The 18,142-nt window shown below is 43.4% G+C and overlaps 1 pseudogene; it reads left to right on the forward strand.

Moving 5' to 3' along the window:
• The window catches only part of LOC115643583, a 30,294-nt pseudogene that overhangs the window by 4,248 nt on the left and 7,904 nt on the right, over positions 1 to 18,142 (forward strand).

Genomic DNA, 18,142 nt, shown 5'->3' on the forward strand with positions numbered 1-18,142 from the left:
ACAAAAAGAGACTATTGTCGTACTAGGTTGTTATGACATATGTTGCAGCCTTGTGCAGTATCTCTGAGGATACATACTGTATTAAGCTTACGAATGGTTTATGTATCACTGTTGGCCAGGGACTGTATTCAACTTGGGGCAATGGAGGAGAGTGAGGGGGAATGATACCACAGCTCCTTCAGGAACTAAAAGCAGTGGGTGGTGATTTAAGGTGAATCACTCAGATTGTGAAGACCTCCAGAGAGGTACCATGCCTGGGGATGCTTGCATAAACTGATTCAAACTAGGTGTTCCAGAGACCAGCTGACTAAGAAAGGATTTTTGGCATAAAAAGTCTGCATCTAAAATGACTTAGGGCCTTCTTTTGATTCAGCAAGCAGACAAGTCCTTCTGAGCAAAAACGCAACCCTTCCAGAAGGGCTGGAATAACTTTGGCTTACTAGGGCCCCTGTCAGATTGAGCAGTGACGTCTGATAAGCTTTTAGAGTGTGTCATAAACATACAGGTAAGAGTTAATTCCTCTTTTGCCTGTAAAAGGTTAAGAAGATCACATAATGTAGCTGACACCTGACCAACAGGACCAATAGGGAGACAAGATACTTTCAAATCTGGGAGGGAGGAAAGTCTTTGTCTGTTGTGCGTGCTTTTGCCATAGAAGATCAAGGAGGGAAGCCATATCATAGACTCATAGACTTTAAGGTCAGAAGGGACCATTATGATCATCTAGTCTGACCTCCTGCACAATGCAGGCCACAGAATCTCACCCACCCACTCCTGTAACAAACCCCTAACCTATGTCTGAGTTATTGAAGTCCTCAAATTGTGATTTGAAGACCTCAAGCTGCAGAGAATCCTCCAGCAAGTGACCTGTGCCCCATGCTGCAGAGGAAGGCGAGAAACCTCCAGGGCCTCTGCCAATCTGCCCTCGAGAAAAATTCCTTCCCGACCCCAAATATGGCGATCAGTTAAACCCTGAGCATGTGGGCAAGACTCACCAGCCAGCACCCAAGAAAGAATTCTCTGTAGTAACTCAGATCCCACCCCATCACAGACCACTGGGCATACTTACCTGCTGATAATCAAAGATCAGTTGCCAAATGAATTGCCAAAATTAGGCTATCCCATCATACCATCCCTTTCATAAACTTATCAAATTTAGTCTTGAAGCCAGATATGTCTTTTGCCCCCACTACTCCCTTTGGAAGGCTGTTCCAGAATTTCACTCCTCTAATGGCTGGAAACCTTGGTCTAATTTCAAGTCTAACTCCATTAAAATTCAAAAGTTTTGGATTTTTTTTAAGCAGAGGTTTTTTTTATTGTTTCTTTAAACAATCAAACACAGCAAGGAGCAAATATTTGGCCACACTCTTCTGAAACCCCAAATCATGTTCAGGTTCTGGCAGACTTGTTTGAGCTTTTTCAATTAGAAAAACCACAACAAATTTTGAAAGAAAGCAGATGTTGTCTGTGATTTTTTTCTGCTTTTTAAAAACTACTAGTTTTCGATCCAAAAAATGTTTTGACGGAAAATATTTGTCCAACCTTTTTAATGAGCTTCAGTACCTTTTAGCACTAGCTGATGCTGAGAACCGTGATACCTTGTAAAGGTGACTTGAAAAGCAATTTTGTCAAAATTGGGTTTGTGCTGAGATGCAGAAGGTTTTTAAATGTTTATTCTTCCCAGGACCGCTGGGGGGGGGACAAGTGGGGCAATTTTCCCCGGGCCCCACAGGAGCCCCCATGAGAATACAGTATTCTGTAGTATTGCAACTTTTTTTTATGGAAAGAGCCCCCATAATTGATTTGCAAGCTGAGGAGCAGCTCATCCTCTGCAGCTGGACAGGACCGTGTTATTGGCTCCCGCCTGGGAGTAGGGGTGGTGGCTGACCACGGGAGAGCAGCGTGAACAAGCTGAGAAGCAGCCCGTCTTCTGCAGTCGGGGCAGAACCACACTACCAGCTCCACCTTGGGGGTGGTGGCTGCTGACGCGGAAGCGTGGTAGTGCGGCCCTTCCCCGGCTGCAGAGGACAGCCCGCTCCTCCTCGGCTTGTCCCCTCCGCTCTCCCGCAGGCAGCGGCCACCCTCCAGGCGGGAGCCTGTAGCGCGTCCCTGCTCCGGCTGCAGAGGATGGCGGGACATGACACCCAGGCGGGCTGCTCCTCCTTGGCTTGTCCCCGCTTCCTCCGCCGCCTCCTCCTCCTCTTTCTCTCTGCGCCACCTCCTGCCAGGGGAGGGGAGAGGGGAGCAGAGTGACAGTCCATGCTGAGCCCAGCTCGTGCCAGGGCCAAGGCAAAGACCAAGGACGAGCGGGGCTGGGATCCAGCAGCAGCCTCAACCCCTGGCGCTGGGAGCGTTAGTGACGGGAGCTGAATCCGCCTCGAGCCAGATACGCAGCAAGGTAAGAGTTGGACCAGGCGGGAGGGTTTTGTTAAAATTAAATATTAAAATTACACTAGTAGGAAATGGTTTTGTTTCACTAACTACAGATTCTCTGTTTTCATTTTTTTTATTTTTAAACAGTCAAAACAAAACTTCAAAGTGCAAAAGCAAAAAAAAAATTTGGGAGGGGAGCCAATTTTTTTTTTTTGCTTGGGGCAGCAAAAAACCTAGAGTCAGCCCTGGCTGGGAGAGCTCTTTCCCAGTGCTCTGCTGTGACTACACAAGCCATGTTAAAGCGCTGCCGTTGTAGACTAGCCCGAGGTTCTTTGTACTTATGGTATATTCTCTCTATTTCAGTGAGATGATCATTCCCTTCATGAATCTGTTGTAAAAACGTATGAATGGCCATACTGAGTCAGACCACTGGTCCACCTAGCCTAGAATCTTGTCTTCCGACAATGGCTGGTGCCAGATGCTTCAGGGGGAATGAAGGATACAGGACAATTTACTGAGTGATCCAACCATCCTGTTGTCCAGTCCCAGCTTCTGACAGTCAAAGTTTAGGGACACCTACAGCATGGGGTTGCGTCCCTGACCGTCTTGGCTAATAGCCATTAATGAACTTTTTTGAACCCACTTATACATTGGGCCATCTTAACATCCTCTGGCACCAAGTTCCACAGGTTGAGCGTGTATTGGGTGAAGAAGTACATCCTTGTGTTTGTTTTAAACCTTCTGCCTACTAATTTTATTGGGTGATCCATAGTTTTATGTTATTATTTACCCCTTCACATACTTCCTTATTAGCAGCAAAGTATCCTGTGGCACCTTATAGACTAACAGACGTTTTGGAGCATGAGCTTTCATGGGTGAATACCCACTTCTTCAGATGCATGTGGTGGAAATATCCAGGGGCAGGTATATGTATGCTATCAAGCAAGCTAGAGATAACGAGATCAGTTCAATCAGGGAGGATGAGGCCCTGTTCTAGTAGTTGATGTGTGAAAACCAAGAGAGGAGAAACTGGTTCTGTAGTCGGCAAGCCATTCACAGTCTTTGTTCAATCCTGAGCTGATGGTGTCAAATTTGCAGATGAACTGAAGCTCAGCAGTTTCTCTTTGAAATCTGGTCCTGAAGTTTTTTTGCTGCAGGATGGCCACCTTAAGGTCTGCTATAATGTGGCCAGGGAGGTTGAAATGCTCTCCTACAGGTTTTTGTATATTGCCATTCCTAATGTCTGATTTGTGTCCATTTATCCTTTTCCGTAGAGACTGTCCAGTTTGGCCGATGTACATAGCAGAGGGGCATTGCTGGCATATGATGGCGTATATTACATTGGTGGATGTGCAGGTGAATGAACCAGTGATGGTGTGGCTGATCTGGTTAGGTCCTGTGATGGTGTCGCTGGTGTAGATATGTGGGCAGAGTTGGCATCGAGGTTTGTTGCATGGATTGGTTCCTGAGCTAGAGTTATTATGGTGCGGTGTGCAGTTACTGGTGAGAATATGTTTCAGGTTGGCAGGTTGTCTGTGGGTAAGGACTGGCCTGCCACCCAAGGCCTATGAAAATATGGCCGACCTGGAACAACGCTTCCTCAGCTCTCGTCCACTCACGCCCCTTCTCTACCTACGCTACATTGATGACATCTTCATCATCTGGACCCATTGGAAGGAGACTCTGGAAAAATTCCACCATGATTTCAACAGCTTCCACCCCACCATCAACCTCAGCCTGGACCAATCTACATGGGAGGTCCACTTTCTTGACACCACGGTGCAAATAAGTGATGGTCACATTAACACCACCCTATATCGAAAACCTACCGACCACTATGCCTACCTTCATGCCTCCAGCTTCCATCCCGGACACATCACACGATCCATTGTCTACAGCCAAGCACTGAGGTACAACCGCATCTACTCTAACCCCTCAGACAGAGACCAACACCTACAAAATCTCCACCAAGCATTCTCAAAACTACAATACCTGCACGAGGAAATAAGGAAACAGATCAACAGAGCCAGACGTGTACCCAGAAGCCTCCTACTGCAAGACAAACCCAAGAAAGAAACCAACAGGACTCCACTGGCCATCACATACAGTCCCCAGCTAAAACCCCTCCAACGCATCATCAAGGATCTACAACCCATCCTGGACAATGATCCCACACTTTCACAGGTTTTGGGTGGCAGGCCAGTCTTTGCCCACAGACAACCTGCCAGCCTGAAACATATTCTCACTAGTAACTGCACACCGCACCATAATAACTCTAGCTCAGGAACCAATCCATGCAACAAACCTCGATGCCAACTCTGCCCACATATCTACACCAGCGACACCATCACAGGACCTAACCAAATCAGCCACACCATCACTGGTTCATTCACCTGCACATCCACCAATGTAATATATGCCATCATATGCCAGCAATGCCCCTCTGCTATGTACATCGGCCAAACTGGACAGTCTCTACGGAAAAGGATAAATGGACACAAATCAGACATTAGGAATGGCAATATAAAAAAACCTGTAGGAGAGCACTTCAACCTCCCTGGCCACACTATAGCAGACCTTAAGGTGGCCATCCTGCAGCAAAAAAACTTCAGGACCAGACTTCAAAGAGAAACTGCAGAGCTTCAGTTCATCTGCAAATTTGACACCATCAGCTCAGGATTGAACAAAGACTGTGAATGGCTTGCCAACTACAGAACCAGTTTCTCCTCTCTTGGTTTTCACACGTCAACTACTAGAACAGGGCCTCATCCTCCCTGATTGAACTGATCTCGTTATCTCTAGCTTGCTTGCTAGCATATATATACCTGCCCCTGGATATTTCCACCACATGCATCTGAAGAAGTGGGTATTCACCCATGAAAGCTCATGCTCCAAAACGTCTGTTAGTCTATAAGGTGCCACAGGATTCTTTGCTGCTTTTACAGATCCAGACTAACACGGCTACCCCTCTGATACTTCCTTATTGACTTTCTCCACACCATTCATGATTTTATAATTCTCTGTCATATTTCCTTGAGGTCATTTGAGCAGGGGGTTGGACTTGATGACCTCCTAAGGTCCCTTCCAACCCTGATATTCTGTGATTCTATGATTCATCTCTTTTCTAAGATGAACCGTCTCAGTGTATTTCATCTCTCCTCATACGCAAGCTGGTTTATATTCCCTAATCGTTTTTGCCTTCTCTACATTTATTTTAATTCTAATATATCTTTTTTGAGAGGGGACAACCACACCTGCATGCAGTATTCAAGGTGTGGGCTTACCATGGATTTATGTAGAGGCATTATGATATTTAGTGACTTATTATTTACCCCTTTCCTGATGGTTCCTAACACACTGTTTGTTTTTTGATTGCTGCTGCACATTGAGTGGCTATTTTCGGACAACTTATCTGCAGTGGCTCCAAGATCTTTCTTGAGTGATAACAACTAATTTAGACTCCACTTTGTATGTATGGCTGGAATTACTTTTTCCCAGTGTGCACTACTTCGCACATACCAACATTACATTTATCACAAGCTACATATGAGTCAATAGTGTAACACTGTGGCAAAAAAGGAGCAAACATTCTGGGCTATATTAGCCAGGAGTGTTGTAAGCAAGACACAAGAAGTAATTCTTCTGCTCTACTCCGCCCTGATTAGCCTCAGCTGGAGTATTGTGTCCAGTTCTGGGGACCACGTTGCAGGAAAGATATAGACAAATTGGAGAAGGTCCTCCAGAGAAGAGCAGGAAAAATGATTAAAGGTCTAAAAAACATAACCCATGAGGAAAAATTGAAAAACATGGGTTTGTTTAATATGGAGACTGAGAAGGGGACATAACAATTTTCAAATACATAAAAAGTTGTTACAAGAAGGAGGGAGAAAAATTATTCTCCTAACCTCTGAGAATAGAACAAGAAGCAATGGGCTTAAGTTGTGGCAAGCGTGGTTTAGGTTGGACATTAGGAAAAACATCCTGTCAGGGTGGTAAAGCACTGGAATAAATTGCCTAGGGAGGTTGTGCAATCTCCATCATTGGGGATTTTTAAGAGCAGGTTAGGCAAACACCTGTCAGGAATGGTCTGGGTAATAATTAGTTCTGCATGAGTGCAGGGGACTGAACTAGAAGATCTCCCAGGGTCATTTCCAGTCCTACAATTCTATGGTTTGATTTAATCAGCCATTTTGTTGCCCAGTCACTGAGTTTTGTGAGATCTGTTCGTAACTCTTCAGTCAGCTTTGGACTTAACAATCTTGGGTATTTTTATATTGTCTACAAACTTTGCCACTCGCTGTTTACCCCGTTCTCTGGATCATTTATGAATATATTGAACAGCACTGGTCCCAGGACAGATCCTTGAGGGACCCAGCAATTTACTTCTTTCCAATTTGAAAACTGGCCACTTATTTCTACCTTTTGTTTACTGTATTTTAATACTGATCTAGTAGAGACCTTCCATCTTATTCCAGGACTGCTTAGTTTGCTTAAGAACCTTTTGGTGAGAGACCTTGTTAAAGACCTTCTGAAAGTCCAGGTATATCTACGGGGTCACCCTTGTCCTCATATTTGTTGACACCTTAAAATAATTTGACTAGATTGGATTCTGCATGATTTCCCTTTACAAAAGCCATTGACTATTCCTTAACATATCGTCTTCCTATATAGCAGAGGTAGTCAATAGGCGAATCAGGGGCCAAATCCAGACTGCCAGATGCTTTCAGTTGGACCCCAAAATCTTATTTACTCGTAATTATTGTTACTGCACTGTATTTTATTATTTTCTCTGGAGTCTGAACTTTGCCTACATCATGACCAAGATATTTGGACCTTGATAAAAAATAATTGACTACCATTGACCTATAGTAAAGAACACAATTGTCAGACACACAGTTTGAGCCAGTTTGCCTGATTGTGATATTAGACTTACCAGCCTGTAATTTCCAGTATTGCTTTGAGGCCTTTTTTTTTTTAATCGGTATTATGTTAGCTACTTGCCAGACATCTAATGCAGAGGCTAATTTAAACAATAGGTTGTATACCACAGTCGTTACCATGCAGTTTCATGTTTGAATTCCTTTAGAACTCTTGGGTGAATACCAGTCTGGTCCTGGTGACTTACTACGCTTAAATTTATCAGTTTGTTCCAAAACCATCTTTACTGACACCTCAATCTGCTTCCTCAGATTTGTTACCTACAAAGAATGGCTGATGTATGGGAATCTCCCTCGTATTCTCTGCAGGGAGGACTGATGCTGTGGCCTTGTTTTCATTGAGTGCTTCTTTAGCACCTCAATCTCTAGTGCCCCACTGATTCTTTGGCAGACTTCCTGCTTCTGATGTGCTTTAAAAAATTTGCTGTTAGTTTTTGTGTTTTACTAGTTGCTCTTCAAATTCTTTTTGGACTCCCTAATTATACTCTGACACTTGATTTGATGGAGTTTGTTCCTTTCTGTTATATATCCATCTGTTGTATTTCAGTGATATGTTTGTATTACTGGGCTGAGCCAGTAATTAGGTTGCCTAACACTTTCAATATAAAAAATTATTGTGGCCCTTTGTTTTTAGAAGCTCTAGCTGCTTCATGGGTTGCATGAAACCTTTGAAATACGGCAGGAGGAAAGTCCTTGGGCTGAAGAGCTGCCCGGTTTGTCCCATGACATTCAGTTCAGGTTTTGCTGAGAGATGCCTTTTTGAAAAAAGCCATTTCCCTTCTCTCACCTGTTCATTGCACTCTATATTGGGAATGCTAAAGAACTGTTAGAGCTGTTGCACAAGAAGAAGTGGGGAGAGAGAGATGGGCTTATGCCCAGACCCTGCAAATAGTTCTAATGAGCCAGCTGATTCACTTTTAGGGCTCCATGTGGGGTAAGAGCTGCCACACCGCCTGGTGGTACAAGAGAGGTAGGCTGGGTCCCCCCTTGGGATAACAGCCTTCTACTTACCAGGTAATGTGGTAAGTCTTGTAGTTCAAAGGGGAGCAGTCTGAAAGTTCAGGGTTCACACCCAAGTATTGATGTATGATTTGGGTGATGGAGGATCGTTATAGTTGCGTGTAATAAGATTGGTTTATCTTTTTTCTTAAAAAGAAAAACCTAGGAAATTACCTAAGCATGTAAACAAATCTTATTTAGGTTGCAAAGACTGTCGTTGCCTGTGCAACCTTACTTTAGCCTCCACGTGCATATGTATTTTGGCACAGTCTTAAATTATGTGACGACACACAGATTTTCACAGGGCCCCTGTTTCATTTCATGTGAATGGTAAATGCATTGAGTGAGTGACAAAATTATGGTTGCAGGGGGAACCAAAAATCTGCCATATCCTAACTTTGAGGTGCTTGACTTTTCAATGTAAATAACATAGTTTTTGTGGGTGTAATACTCAAGTAATCTATGGTGCTTTGGACTCTTTGTGAAGGACATGCACTATAAAAATGAAATATATTTGCTTTTTTTTTTTCTTTCAGTTTAAACCGAAGCCACTATTCTTGAAGTTGTTAAAATTTGCTGGTGCCCAAAAAGACACTTTTACAATGATGGAGGTAAATTATCGGAATTTCTCATTTGGAATGATTGAAAGCAATAAATATAAGTTTCACTCTTACAAGTTTATCATACTTATTAGTTGCCCCATAATGAAAGAAAAATAATGTGGTGTACTGGGTAGGGCATCGGTATGGAAGCTCAGAGGTGGTTCTGTTCCTGGCTTTGTCACAGTCTTGCTTTGTGACCTTGGTCAAGTTACTTAACATCTATACCACCATTTCTCTGTTTGTAAAATGGAGTACTGTATATAGCTTTGAGAACTACAGATGAAACCTGCTATGTAAACTAGCATTTATTTATAACGCTGTTAATATTAATATGGAGTTGCAGGTGATGATTGAAAGGAGAATAGACTTTTTAGGGGGGTTGAAATAGGTTGTTTTATATTGGTTTTATACTTTAAAGTTCTAAATATATTTAATATTCCAAACTTGACTTGCATTATAGGTAATACTCTATCTTGGCCGATATATTATATCTAAACAATTATATGATGAAAAACAGCAGGATATTGTCCACTGTGCAGATGATCCTCTTGGAGATCTATTTGGGGAACCAAGCTTTTCGGTAAAAGAACCCAGGTAACATTTCATATTTTTTGTGCGAGAGATCCAGATAAAGCTTATGTAATAAACTGAACATATGTTTTGGTTTGCAATTTGTTGCATATTTTATTTGATGAAGTCTTGATAGATGGAATTGTCAAAGTTGTACGCCCCCTGCCCAGGTGTCTGGTATTTGAGAGGGAGGCCTGATTCAGCCCACACTGATATCTATAAGTGCCAGAGCTCAGAAGCTACACAAACTTCTCAGGTTCAGTAACCTTGGGGGCTTCTGTCTACTTTGAAGAGAGATTCTTTCCTGCACCCCTTGAGGTAACAGCAATGTAATTTAGACATTATACAAGCACTTAAGCCTGTTCTCTTTCCATTATGAACTCCTTATGCATGGGAGACTAAGCCCAAGTAAAGGGGGCTGCATACTCTCTTTTGTTTTTCTCCTGGCAGCTACACAACTCATCCGTGCAAAGTGACAGTGGTTGAAGATTTCCCTTTGCAGCAGGCTAAACTTTCTTCTGAAATAGGTTTTATTGCTGCAAAGCCAGTATGCATGACCTGGGTCTTGCCATTGCCCTGAAAGTTGAAGATATTTTTCTCTGAATTAAACCCTGAAATAATGCTGTACAAATTCCATTAAAAATGCTTTGACTCATGATTAGAGATGGTCCAACTGCTGGCTAAGTGAGAAATGGCTTTTTGACAAAATTGAAAGGTTCAGAAGAAAATTTTTGATCTTGTTGAAATTTTTCATTTTTTGAAAAAAATTCAAAGTTGAATTTTTCCCAACTTTTTAGGAAAAAAGCATTTAAAGTTTCTTCAGTTTGTTTTTGTGGGGCGGAGGGGGAACACTTTCACTTTTTATACTGTTTTCTCCTTTTTACACTGGGGTGGTGAAAGAGAAGTGGAAAGTTTAAAAAAGCAAAACCCAAGTGTTGGTCATATTTTCCCCACCAGAATAAAATGAAAACATCCGAAAATGCTGTGAAATTTTTGAGCAAACCAGAAACATTTTAATTTCTTTTGGCTTTTTCTTAAAATGCACTTAGATCTTTTCCTGTCAGCTCTGATCATGACCCCACAAAATAATCAGTGTTTTCAGCTTGGTCTTTCTCTCTTCTAGTTTGGCTAAACTTACCACAGCAAATAGGAACTTCTAATTTATAATGTATGAAATGTCTGTTTTGTCTCCTTTCAAGGAAAATATACTCAGTGGTTTTCAGAAACTTGATAGCAGTCAGTCAACAAGGTAAATTAGTGTTGAAAGAATCCCCATTTTTTGAGGGGGAGGGTCTTTATTAATGCAAAAGTTCTGAAAGCTGTATTCACTTACTTTGTAGGCAATATTCAGTTAACTTGAATCATTGATAGAGGTTGTAGTTATTGTCCCTTTTCATAGCATTGTTGGAGGTGAATTGCATCTTTTACAAATAAATTGTTTTAAGATTATGGGTCTAGCGCAGCAAATGGGCTTGAACTTGTTCTCAGTGAGGTCAATGGCCAAACTTTCATTGGATTCATTGGAAACAGGTTAAGGCATTATGTGCAGACTTTGAGGCTGCTTTCTTTACATACTCAACTCATACTAAGAAACAGATTTAAAAACCAAAATATTCGAATATTGGTTCATCCTTAACTACCTGGTCTAGTTTGAGTTAACATTTCTCTTGTAATACTTGACATGATAAACAATAAAAGAAGCAGGGAAATTTTTTGTTATGAGTTTATTAAATACATATATAATTTCATAAAATAGACTATGGTCTATTTACATCTGCAAGAGAAGGATGGATAATACAGCTATAATGTAACTTACATTTAAGAAATGAGTGAAATGAAAGATAAATATGGGGGTGATTTTTTTTTTAAAAAGGCTCTTAAAACTACATTTATACTTGTAATCTGCTTGATTTTTCTAAAGTCTGGAGCACCTAACATCTCCACTGGCTTGAGTGGGTGCAGTTGAGTGCTCAGTACTCGAAAATCAGGCAAATGCCTACGTATAGACTTTTGGGCTTAACATTAGGCTCCTATTTTTGCAAATCTTGGCCAGAACAGCAAAGTAGAAGGATCTAAGATCAAATCTACTCAAATAAAGAGGCTATGTGCTTACTAGACTTTGTTCTAAATGGACACCTTTTGTTGTGAAAATAACTAGTTGTATTGTGTAGGTCAGGATCTGGTCTGAGAATGTAGTGTAGCTCAGGGTCCATTCTGACAGTGTAATTAGAACAATTATTTCTGTGTCTTAATAATACACTAGTGATTGTAAACATCTCTTGCAGAGCTTGATACCTGCTTTTGCAACCAGTGGATCTTGTATGTGTTCCCTTGTAAGTGTTCCCTTGTAAATACTGGTGTATCATCATGTTGCTATCTAGCTAAAAAGTGTGTTTTATTTATAAGAATATTTTCTCCCAACATTCTTTCATCTGCGAAAAATCCCCAAACACAGTTATGTTTCTTTTTTCTTATAATTGTGTATGTAATGTTCCAAAGAAAACCTTGAACATTTCTTCAGAGTATGAAGTGATTTTGTAAATGTTAAGTATCCTCTGAATTAAAGTTTAAAACAATATGTACAAATTATTTGCAGTATATTTTTCACTGCAGTCTTTTGAGCCTGCCGGGATTTCCTTTCTGACGCATTGCTTTATGTATTTTTCTTTTTCAGTGTGTTTGGAAGTAATCCCATATCAGAGTGAGACCTGGCGCCAAATTGAACAAGGCAATGTTCCAAAGGTGATCTAACATACTCATTTTTTCAAGTTTCACAAATTGATTTGCTTTACCATTGAGATTTGGATGCAGTTGAAAGATGAAAATAAATTTCGTCCTATCCACATTAATACTCTGCTTACTTAGTGTTTTTGTTAAACAGGAATCCATGCAAGAGTTAGCTGACGAGGAGCAGACATCCCCAGATTTGGCTGCTAAACCAACTGCCTCTTCTAGGAGGGCGCTCGGTGAATCCGGTATTTGCACATTTATAATGCAGGATTTTCAACATTTGATACATACGCCTAGAGCAAACTTGCATGTCACTCATCAGAGGGGTAGCCGTGTTAGTCTGGATCTGTAAAAGGAGCAAAGAATCCTGTGGCACCTTATAGACTAACAGACGTTTTGGAGCATGAGCTTTCGTGGGTGAATACCCACTTCGTCAGATGCATGTCACCCACGAAAGCTCATGCTCCAAAATGTCTGTTAGTCTATAAGGTGCCACAGGATTCTTTGCTGCTTTTACAGATCCAGACTAACACGGCTACCCCTCTGATGAGTGACATGCAAGTTTGCTCTAGAATACTCAAGGAGTTAATAGAAGAGGTATCTGAGCCTCTAGCTATTATCTTTGGGAAATCATGGGAGACGGGGGAGATTCCAGAAGACTGGAAGGGGGCAAATATAGTGCCCATCTATAAAAAGGGAAATAAAAACAACCCAGGAAACTACAGACCAGTTAGTTTAACTTCTGTGCCAGGGAAGATAATGGAGCAGGTAATTAAAGAAATCATCTGCAAACACTTGGAAGGTGGTAAGGTGATAGGGAATAGCCAGCATGGATTTGTAAAGAACAAATCGTGTCAAACTAATCTGATAGCGTTCTTTGATAGGATAAGGAGCCTTGTGGATAAGGGAGAAGCGGTGGATGTGATATACCTAGACTTTAGTAAGGCATTTGATACGGTCTCGCATGATATTCTTATAGATAAACTAGGAAAGTACAGTTTAGATGGGGCTACTATAAGGTGGGTGCATAACTGGCTGGATAACCGTACTCAGAGAGTAGTTGTTAATGGCTCCCAATCCTGCTGGAAAGGTATAACAAGTGGGGTTCTGCAGGGGTCTGTTTTGGGACCGGTTCTGTTCAATATCTTCATCAACGATTTAGATGTTGGCATAGAAAGTACGCTTATTAAGTTTGCGAACGATACCAAACTAGGAGGGATTGCAACTGCTTTGGAGGACAGGGTCAAAATTCAAAATGATCTGGACAAATTGGAGAAATGGTCTGAGGTAAATAGGATGAAGTTCAATAAAGATAAATGCAAAGTGCTCCACTTAGGAAGGAACAATCAATTTCACACATACAGAATGGGAAGAGACTGTCTAGGAAGGAGTATGGCAGAAAGGCATCTAGGGGTCATAGTAGACCACAAGCTTAATGAGAGTCGACAGTGTGATACTGTTGCAAAAAAAGCAAATGTGATTCTGGGATGCATTAACAGGTGTGTTGTAAACAAGACACGAGAAGTCATTCTTCCGCTTTACTCTGCGCTGGTCAGGCCTCAGCTGGAGTATTGTGTCCAGTTCTGGGCAGCGCATTTCAAGAAAGATGTGGAGAAATTGGAGAGGGTCCAGAGAAGAGCAACAAGAATGATTAAAGGTCTTGAGAACATGACCTATGAAGGAAGGCTGAAGGAATTGGGTTTGTTTAGTTTGGAAAAGAGAAGTCTGAGAGGGGACATGATAGCAGTTTTCAGGTATCTAAAAGGGTGTCATCAGGAGGAGGGAGAAAACTTGTTCACCTTAGCTTCCAGTGATAGAACAAGAAGCAATGGGCTTAAACTGCAGCAAGGGAGATTTAGGTTGGACATTAGGAAAAAGTTCCTAACTGTCAGAGTAGTTAAACACTGGAATAGATTGCCTAGGGAAGTTGTGGAATCTCCATCTCTGGAGATATTTAAGAGTAGGTTAGATAAATGTCTATTAGGGATGGTCTAGACAATATTTGGTCCTGCCATGAGGGCAGTGGACTGGACTCGATGACCTCTCGAAGTCCCTTCCAGTCCTGGAGTCTATAAGTCTATAAGGTGCCACAGGATTCTTTGCTGCTTTTGCATGTCACTGGCTCATGTCATTTTTTTGGTGAGGAGTCCACATTTTCATGGTTTTCGCCATTATGAAAGGTACCACATTAACAGCCCTGGAGAAAGAGCAGCTCTGCTAATCCATAGAATAGATACAATGTGGGTGTGTTCGAGCACTTCATTGCTCGCGGTACAAATTCTCTGGAGACCACTCTTTCACACACCAGTGCCCTTTTATTTCCCTGTCTTTTCCCACCACCAGGTATATACAATGCAATACCAATCAGGTAGCCCCTGAGGGAACAGCTTGCTCTTACAGCAGCTGGGAGCAACAGGTCCTCACTTTCCTGTTCCTCCCTCCTACTTCCTGCCTGCCAGCTTTAGAGGCCTTCCTTTCAGCAGGCTCACAGGTGATTGCTCTCAGGCCGTTTAATGAGCCACACTCCGCCAGCTCCAGCCAGTTCCCCTTGATAGGAGCTATGCTAGCAGGTTGTGAGCTAACAGGGGCGGGTTCAGTGCCTCTTAAGCCAGCACCCTGTTACACAAGGTAATAGCAATATAGACTTCCCCACATGTTTATACATCTCCTAGCACAGCAGTTTTCAATCTTTTTTTCATTTGTGGATCCCTACACATTTTTGACTGCACGTACAGATCCCTCTGGAAATCTTTGACATAGTTTGCTTACCCCTAGGGGTCTGTGGACCACAGGTTGAAAACCACTGTCCTAGCACACTGAGGCTCTGGTGAGCGACCAAGGCTTCTAGGTGCTATGATAATACATGTAATAACCTCACCAGCATGGGTCAGTCCTGATCTGCAAGGACTACTAGTCAGGTGATATGATAACTCAGTCTCCACGCCTGTTCAATCCTCTGCCTTTATACTGATGTCACCAACAAGGGTATCAGCGGTGTTTTCTTTGTGATGTGGACATCTTTTCACACCCAGCCCTGAGACTGTCAAACTAATGTCCGGTAACTCTTCAGACAGCCCCCAGATGATAACTTTTGGCAGGGAAAGCAGGGGGCAATAGTAGTCTTGGCACATCGGGTAGCAGCTCCCAAAGGGGTTTCTGTGATCTAACCCGTCACAGTGGCCCTGGCTGCTGACTGCCAGGAGATTGCCACTGTCTCCACTTCTAGATTGAGTAATGTGGCTTATGCCAATGAAATGAGAGATTTGATAGATAAGGGGGTGCGGGGGAAAGGCACTAGAAACTTTGAAGGGATGTGTGATGTAGTTACTCAGGAACAATTCCTGAATATGTGCAGTGATGATGTAAAACAGTATTGTGGGCCAAAAAGGTGGATGCAGTGGGTGAGTTAGCTGGGCTTCCAGACTCTTATGAGCAAGCACAAGCTGCAGTCAGACATAAAGCACTGGCAGAGGGGTCCAGGGTTGTGGGGAAGCAGAATCACCGTTTTGCCCCTGGGAAGGAGGAGGCTGGGCGGTCACCTCCCCATTCCCCTGGTATTGGTCCCAAATTTCCTGTGTGAGCAGAGGAGGCCAAGAGGTGCTAGCATTGTAAGTCCACTGAGCACCTGAGGACTAAGTGTCCCTTGCTGAGTGGGAGCAAGGAGCAAGTAACACATGAAGCTGCTGCTTCTCAGAGCCCAGCTGCTGCCTCTCTCCACACAGGATTTGTAAAGCTTGCTTCCACACAACCAGGCAATGAGCATATGCACGCTGTTAAATTGAATGGTGAAGTGCTTCTGGGACTGAGGGACATGGGTGCTGAGATTCCCGTGATCAGGAGGGACCTGATCCAGGAGAAGGATTCGTTGCCAAGTAAAATGGCAGAATTAGAGCTGGTTGGGGGTTACAAAGTCCTTGCAGCTTTAGCTAACGTACACACGCAAACTCGGGATTTGCAGGCTGAACTGACTGTTGCAACGGTGGCACACAATTTTGCACCGTTTCTACTTGGGAATGATTTCTTCAGTGTGGCAGAATCTGTCCCAGGCTTGGTTAGCAGGGAGCAGGAATCTTGTGCTAACAGCCCCGGGGTGTGGGGGGTGTTGAAGTCACAGGGACTGCTGGGGGAATAGGAGGGTGTCTCTTAGGTTCCTATGCAGCAGTAAAGGATGCAGCTTTGGGGGCAAGAATGGTTATGGCCAGTTCCTGCAGCCCAAGAGCTCCAGGCAAGTTCCAGAGGGAGGGGCTGGACAAAGCCAGCTCCTGTCCTGTAATCATCTCCCCCAGAGGAGGGGGATGTATCACCTTGTAACAGAGGGGCCATTCTGGATGCTGACTGCCAGGAAGTTGCAGGTCAGCAGCGGGCAGGGCTTGCCCTGGGGTGCACAGAGACATATATCCCAAAGGTGGAAGTTGGGGTCCTGGTGACCATTGCGGTGGGAACAGACCCCAAGAACTCTGTAGCTGGGTGCCAGCCGAACCCGAGTGAAAGGGGGAGGGGGATTTTGCTGGCCAGTGAAAGGTCTCCCATGGCTGGTAGCTGTGAACCCACAGCTGGAGCAGGGTCACCTGTCCTTTTGGAGGACACAGGGGTGTCTGACCCAAACGGGAGCACAGAGGGAAACGGGGGGCAGAGAGTCGCCCACCTTTTGTAGGGAGGGACTTTCCCAGAAGGAGGATGAAAAGTCTGCATTTCAAATGACAGCCCCCTCTCCTGTGGATCAGGCTTTAAGGGAAACGGGGGGTCAGGTCTCCTAGGGTGGGGAGGTCCATCCAGCTGATCTGTTGGGAACAGGAATTGGGGTGCCCAAAGGGGTCCAGAGCACCCCATTGAAAGATGTTGTTCTTGCTACACTTGTGAGGGGCTGAGAACAGGCATGGTTGCAGTGCACCCTTTCCTGGCCAACGCCCCAAACACAGGCCTGAATTAGAATCCTTCCCAAAGAGGCAGAAGAATCTGCATCAGAGTGTGTACCAGAGGGCACAGAGAACTGGGAAAATGCAACAGACGCTAAACAAGTCATATTGAGTGAACGAAGCCTGTCCAGCATAGATTTGCTGTTAACCTTGTGTCTTTTGCTAATTCACCTATGAGATAAAACAAAGGAATTCATACTTCATAAGACCTTTTACGATGTGGGACGTACCTGATTTGTAGAAGAAACTGTTGTACATGCTAGGGATGGTGACAAGACAGCCCCACAAGCATGATCCTTTTCAGCCTATACCTGTAAACAGACTGGAAGCTTGGCACAGCAGCAAAGGCACAACAGGCCCATGCTGCTGTGTAGAAGAGGAAACTGAGGCACACCGCCTCATGGCATTGGTGTCTAAATACCAAGACACCTACACTTTAACAGATACTACTGTCTGTGTTCTGTTAGCAATATTACACCCCGATCTGTTTCCAGGCCTCTGGGGACCAGGAACCCCAAAACTAGCTAGAACCCCTAGGAATGACATCGTATGGATTCAAGGTACTGAAAAGGAGTGTGACCAAAGGCAAACAGGAATTTTACAGGTATTGCCTCCACCATGGACAGCGTCCGAGTCTCTGGCAGTAAACTCGGGGAGGGTGTGACGGTACCTCCCGTGAGGCTTTATGGGAATATGACATAACTGGAATATGTTTTGTGCTGCCTGTGCCATGTAATATATCTCTGTAAAGGTTATGGTCTGCTATATCTAGTCATCCTATTGGTACACACATATCATTCTATACTTGAGGTTAAGAATATTGGCTGTATACTTGCTAGATTTCTAAGTAAGCTTTGTGAGGCATTTGGTCAGCTCCTTTCAGAAGGAATTCACAAGGTTAAGTACCCGATCAGGAAGCAGTCGGGGAACAGTGCATCTTGTAATGCTCCAGTCCACATAAGAAGTCTTCCTGGAGCCATACAGGATACCATGTGGACAATGGCTTCTGCCTGTA

Source organism: Gopherus evgoodei, unplaced genomic scaffold (genome assembly GCF_007399415.2).
Source record: "Gopherus evgoodei ecotype Sinaloan lineage unplaced genomic scaffold, rGopEvg1_v1.p scaffold_63_arrow_ctg1, whole genome shotgun sequence".
In the NCBI taxonomy this organism is placed as follows: Eukaryota; Metazoa; Chordata; order Testudines; family Testudinidae; genus Gopherus; species Gopherus evgoodei.